Source organism: Sprattus sprattus, assembly GCF_963457725.1.
Source record: "Sprattus sprattus genome assembly, chromosome: 19".
NCBI classification, from domain to species: Eukaryota; Metazoa; Chordata; class Actinopteri; order Clupeiformes; family Clupeidae; genus Sprattus; species Sprattus sprattus.
The window spans coordinates 503,087-510,381 of NC_137917.1; positions in this window are offsets into that span (position 1 = coordinate 503,087).

Below are 7,295 nucleotides of genomic sequence, written 5' to 3' on the forward strand. Positions count from 1 at the left end.
GTCTGATGAATGGCAAGCTAACATGGCTGCAGTAGTGTTAGATACTGCCTTGTGCCCCAAAAACTCCAACTCCAAGGCTTAAAGCAGAGGAGCTTGTATGCATGTTGCTGTCCATACAGACAAGAACTCATTTGGTTTTAGAGGCGCTGGGTTGTTTGTTTAGCGAGGGCGGTATTTAGCAATGTGCTCTTTCACACATTTGGCTCCTAGCCACCACTTTCAGATCCCAAAAACCACTGGGTCCCATTTCTCTCTCTTCTCAAGCATGCCTCTGTCTACATTCCCAGAGAAGGCCAAGGATCCATCAGGGGAAGTGTGGCAAGCCTTACCACAGAGAACTGATAGCCTTTAGCCACAACAGAGAACTTAAAGCAACGGTCTCTTCCAGATACCCACAAAAGTGTAATTAAAGTTGAGGCTTCTGAACAAGCTCTCAAACCAACCGAATGAGGGATGGGTGTTAATGTGAAGCAGCAGTATCACTTAAACCATTGCAATGTCTTAGAGGCAGCATGACACCATCCTGACTGCTCCGTGTCGTAATCCTACAGCTTTGAACTAGTATTTCTGGTTCTTTCACTGGCAAGTTAAAAATAAATGTCTCATCCAGACAATTATGAAACCAACCGAATGAGACCAGAAGTGTTCTGTACTTAGTCTTGGTATTGACGGTATCAGTCAAAGGCTTCCTTTCTGGAAAGTATCTCACAGCCCTTCCCCACTAAAGAATAGCTCTAAGCAGTTTATTTATACTTGCAGCATAACAGGGCAGGTCAGATCTATTGCTCCCCCTTGTGAAGTACTTGAGTGGATAGACACATTTACCTGCTTATATTGTGACAGCTTATCATTTAAGAAATTCGTATCAATTTTATTGGACATTTAACCTTGTCATATTAGACAGAATTGCCTACAGACACTCAACTTGACGTTTCTACTTGAGCACCCTATATTTCACGTTCACCCTGCTCCTGGAGGGTTTGCTCAGTAAAATCGTGATTGATTCATTATATTCACATTTATGTTAAGTTTCAGGTGAGGCTCCACCTCACCCTCACCCAACAACCGGGACCCATTTTCAATTTGACTGCAAGGGGTGAACCCCCGACCTGCTCTTCACACTTGAACACACTCATGAGGCAATCTCCGTCAGACCGACAGGAGGCTCCAGTCAGTGGGGATGTGAGCAGGGTGCTCATCAGTGGGTCTATAGAGGTTCTTTCTCAGGTCTGCACTCTTTAGAATTCAGCTTCCCCATAATAATGTAAAAGGCTAATTAGAGAGCTGTTTCATTTTGATACGTTTACTCTGCTGACTTCCAGTGCCCTCTCCTTTCAGAGGGTCCTGGGTGCTGCACTGCCCTCATTAGAGGCAGACAAAGAGAACCACACAAACCCACAAGGCAGCTTTATTGTTTCTTTGAAATATTTCAAAGGTATATAGTTTCTGTTGTTTTACTTCATTCTACGCCGACTGTAATGAGGGATGCAGTGAAAGGATTATTTTTATTTCACTTTTTGAGATAGTTGGAGAAATGCAAACAAATGGAATAAAAGGGTTGTGCACGTGCATTTGATCAGAATTATATCATTGTTGTTAGTTTTGTTGTTAGTAGTCTTTTTGTTTTGTTGAATTAAAAAAATACAAATTTTATCTTCAGTATTTGCTAAGCCACTTTCAAAAACTACACATTTCACCTTCAGAATTTGTTTTGTTGAATTAAAAAACAGCACATTTCACCTTCAGTATTTGCTAAGCCACTTTGAAGGACAGATCTGACATAATGGCTGACTTGTGTTTGTTAAGGCCACTTCTACAGTGTAGTAACAGCCACATCCATATCCGCTATGGAAGATGAAACATTGTGGTCAGCAGCTGGACCTCAGGTACCAATTATCTTTTGTTTACCAGTGCAAGAACGGCAATACCATTTATGCCCACTAGATGACACCCCAACACCTAAAATATTGTGACAGCAAACTTCTTAGATGAAAACAACTAAAATTATGTAACTTTTAATGTTCCACCCATTAAAAATGAAAAAATAGTACAGTCCTTCCTCCAGCATCCTCTGTATGTTTATCAGATGATGGCTCCTACCAACCTACCCACCTTCTATTTATCAGATGATGGCAAGGCTGTGGGAAAAAGTTCTGGGAGGCAACGCTCAATCCATATTCATATCTCAGATCAAAACTGCACCTCCTGCTAGGCAATATAGGTCTAACCTTGATGAGACTGAAGTTACCAGCTTTGCAGGGACGCATCTACATCTCAAAGGGCTCCCTCAACTTTGGCCCAGTGGTCCTTCAAAGGGAAACCCCGGGAAGCCAATGAGACAAATTATGTCTTCCTTCTCTCGGCCCAAAAGCATGAGCAGAATGCTTGAAGATGACACCATCTTGCCTTTACCTCTTAGAAGCACAGATCCCTGTTCACTGCCTCACTTCAGTTCCAATAGTGGTCTCTTCAGAAGGGTAGAATCCTGGGGGTAGACTAGTGAAACTTCTGGGCGGGAGATTGTTGCGTAGCCTCCCAGCCTGCAGCGGGTGTTGTGGGAATGTGCCTGTGTCTGATTCACAATCAGCACTCTGCTGGGGTACTGGGCTATATGGTACACAGGTGTTTGCTTAAAAACTGAGATCTCATTCTTACTAGCTCGCCACATTGGTGTCAGAAGTAGGCTTGAGCACTGCACCCTGAAAGGGAGAGAGAGATCCAGGAACTGGGCAATCTGCCAACTAGCGGCATGGCACAATGGCTGGAGCGACAAAGCAGTTGCCACTCACCTGGCCCTCCTAGCACTGAGGGGAATGCGTTGTGGGTGCTCCTTGACCTGGCCTCAGCAGAGCAGTTCAGACCTTGACCAGGGCACCGGAGAGGCGATACTGGCAGCAGCTCTTCACTGATCAGAGCAGAGAGCAGCCAGCTGCTAAGAAGAGCTTGGGCACCTTTTCCGCAGATGTGTAGTTGCATGCCCAACTTGCAGTTCCCCACAGACGCCAAAGAGCAGATGGCCCTCCACACTCTCCTGCAGGGGCTCACACCAGTGCAGCTGCGCCCGCATGTTCACCTCGCCAGGCCCTAATCCCGCCGCAAGGCCCTCCGCAAAGCCATACGGGCCCAGGTGGTGCCAGCCCAGCATTCTTCCATGCTAGGTTGGTATTTTGCATAATATATTGCATGATATTCAGCACTTCTTCTCATGATGAACGTCAGATGCAATAAAAACCTTTTTTATCGTATTTCCTTCACATACATACATATAGCTGCAGCAGTCCATACAGAAGTCACTGATACTAAGGGCCTGATTTACTAACATTGCGACCGCACATTAACGCACGGTGTTTTTGCGCATTTTCCGTGGTATTTATCAAACCAGATACGTGCTGGGCACTCTGTGCTGGGCACTTTGTGCTTACTCCGCCCTTTAGGGCCTGATTTACTAACATGCGACCGCAGCTTAATCTGCGCCTTTGCCAGGCGCACATTAACGCATGTGTTTTTCTGCATTTTCCGTGGTATTTATCAAACCAGATCCGCGCTGGGCAATCATTATTTAGCGCACCGTCAAAAGACAGGAGAAATCGCCTGCAAGTTACTGCCACCATGGAGATTCGAGGAAGAAAAAACTAAGGTTCAGCAAAGAGGAGATAGATATATTGGTTAACGTCCGCTCAATCACTGAACCTGATTCAATGGGCACGCGGTTATATTGTTGTTCTGCCCGCCATCACCTACAGCGAGATGTTTAAAAGAACACGATTATAAAGAATATGCTATTGGTGGCATTAATGCATCAACTGTCTATTATAACAATATAGATGTGTACATGGCGAGATTAATAAGTTCTACAAGGGACATGGGTTCACTACAATATATCCGGAAGATAAAACTGTCATGGACAGATCCAAGGTATTTGGCTACCACGTTAGTAATGGTCATGTTTGCATCACATATGACCTGGACATTCATTGAATATGTGGGCTTTCTGTTTCAGTAAATTTGTTCGTGGATTGAAGGTGGGACTGTTTGCATGTGGGTGCAATCAATGTCTCCAATTACGTTTGGAAAGTTTGATTTCTGCTATCGTAGTGGGGAAATGTATATTGACCAGTGCGCCGTAGCAATGCGTCGAGTACCTGGGTGAATATTTGGCTGAGTGAAGGCTGAGATATACCAACTGCAGATGCTATAACTGTTTGAAATTATCCGGAGGCCAATATTTGCAAATGGTGCCAGGAGTTTAACAACTGATGGAATGGAATGTGATCGCCGGGTGGAGGGTTCGATGTCGTCTCTGATCTGGTCCAGTAATTAAAGTATTGCGTGGCTAGTAAACCTGTACCGTCTAATGATTTGTGGTTCGCTTAACTGAAAAAGTGTTATACGAGTTGAAAAAATTCTTTCTGTGAGCTGTCTTCTTTCTTCGCCTTGCTCTTATAACTGCTGCCATATCAACGTTTTCAGACTCAATGGAAATGCGCTTCCTGGTTAAGACGTGCTTTTATGAGGCGGAGAATTAGCCCGCAAATTAGAGACGCGCGCTCGCCAGGCAGTTTTAGTAAATACCACGCAATACATCATTAGGTGCACTTAACTTCTCTCCTCCCATATATTTGTGCTTCACGCCCACGTTTCCACCCACGTATCGTGCCCTCCCACCTGTTTGCGGTTCACACCCACAAAGCGTTAATATGCGCCTCTACTCAAATGCGCCTCCTTTGTAAATACCGTTTTTTACGCCTGAAATGGCCACAATCCTGGTAGTAAATCAGGCCATGAGTGTCCTAATGTACCCTGACATGATTGCTTAAACAGTGTATTTCTTGCAGCAGTGCCGGTGATACACAGTTAGGGTTACGCTCAGGATAACTGTTGTGAAATAATACAGTAATACACTCACAGTACATAGCTTTATGTATCAACTCTGGAACAACAGCAATAGCAACACAAAATTAAGTTGGGTTATCCCTTCTCTAATCGTTATGGAAGATTTAAAAAAAACTCATGCATGTCCTGAAATAAAGCAGTGTTGCACTCTCTCCATATTGCGCTCCAGCCAAAGAGTGCAATGAGCTGCTGTAAACAGCCTCCAGTCCCTGTGGTTTGTGTGGGCACGTGGAGGCTGCTGACTGGATGCAAGCCTTGAGAAAATAAGACGGTTGTGTTCATTTAAGCAAAAACACTGCTCTCTTGGCCAAGGGCAGAAGACCGTTCTTGACATTATCAAAGTCCATGACAAAAGAAGAGCTCAGTCAGGACAGGAGCCATCTCCCTCAGCTGAGAGCACTCTGGAAGTGAAGGGAAGAGAGTTCTATGGTAGTGAAGGGAAGAGGGACTGCAACTCTAATAAGGAAGGGAACAGGTAGATGCCTAAGATGCTTAGAACAGGTCAAATGCACAGCCAGAAAAGCAGTTGGTCCACAATTACCGTGTTAATAAGACTATACAACACAGTCCACACACGTTCAGTAAAGCCTCTCAGCAGTACTAATGAGAAAGTGGGAAATGTCAAGAAGTGGAAATGTCACACTCTATAACCCACACAAGGAAAAACTCAGTGGGGGACAACTAAGGAAAACTAATGATGAATAAAAACTGAAAACGAGTAAGGGCTTGGGACAGAGAAAGCGGAGATGTGTATTCTCATGCCAGCTATAATGAGCACGCAGTTGAACTGTTTCTCCATGTGTTTTGCTTTTCAGTATTCCCTCTTTCAGTGCAGCTGACTTGCTAGTAGAATCTCCACTTATTCAATGGATTGTTTTTCATTTGCAGTTCATCAGTGCAAAGGCAAATGCTGAATGTTATGCATGACTGGAATTATTTAACCTATTGTGTGTTTATGTATTTAAAATATTGGAATCTGGTAAACAATAGTTTATACTACTGGCATTTGGCCTATCACTGATTATTATCAGCTTGCTGTGACATCAGTTGACATGTGTTAAACCAGTTGCACTTTTCTTCAAAGATGACCTGCAGATATTCAACAAAGACTAATTTGAAGTCTTTTTGAACGTTGAAAGCAGGCATGTTGCAAACCAGCTTGCTCAGGCCGGTGACCTAATAACTGCTTGGTCTCACACCTATGAGTGTGAGAGCTGCTGAGCCTGTGAAACCTTTCAGACAAAAATAAAATCCTGCAGGTCATAGTGGAGTCGGAGCCATATAAGACCCATGTCCACTCGCCACAAGCCAGGCAGCAACATTCTTTTCTCAGCCTCTCAGCACATTCAGACCATTTGGAGAGGTCCTTTCATGTTGGTCATCTCAGCTCTGAATGAAGCAGACTCCTGCAATCTCTGCTGGTGCATGAGAGAATGATCTGTGCCTTTTGATCTCCACTGCTGACACACTCCATCCTGGCTGCCTGGCCACTGCCTCCTTTGTTTCCTGTCTTCCATGTCCAAACTGTAAAGCTCCAGATTACTGCTTATAGGTCAGGCATTCCTGCACTGGGAATGTGATGATAAAAGCAAGAGCATGAAAACAGGCTGAAGGTAACATAATACTATAGAAAACCTCTTAACCTGGGGCAGATTACGCTTTCCTGTCTGACCAGCCATAGATCTTCCTTTCAGTGCCACTATATACACAATGTGCAGTGTTTGCCCAGACTCGTTCATAAACTATAATAATGACTATACTTGCACCTATAGCCTGCGGGACCTGCTGGACCCTCTGCAAGGGGCGGTGCCAGGGGGGGGCTAGGGGGTGCTACAGCTCCCCCTGGATTAGCCATAGCACCCCCAAAGCACCCCCAAGAAAATAATGGTTTATTTATTATTAGCATTTCATTTCATTCTGCGTTCTTAATTTAATTTATTGTGTGATAAAAATATTTCATTCACAAAAGAAAATAATAACACAGATAGTTCACGTAGCACGACACAGACAGGTCGCGTGCGTTAACGTTGACGAAAGAGAGCTAGTCCACTGTCAAAGTCAGTCAAGCGGTAGTATCAACAAATTCACAATAATGGAATAATAACAAACTGGCTTTTGGCTACCTGGCGCGCCATTGGCGGATTTAAACTAACCACGGCTACGTAACAAAATCTTGGTCCTAGAATGGTCCTTACAGATACCCGTAGTTCTGACTTTAAAGTCAGAATTCTGACTTTATTCTCAGAATTCTGAGAATAAAGTCAGAACTTAATTTTTTTTTAGATGAGTTTCTTTGTGCCGATTTCTCATGGATGGACTCATTCAGTGCTACACCACATTGATTTCCTTAGTTTTGCATAACAGTTAACATGTCTGATATTGATATTGGTTTTTTGTGTTGA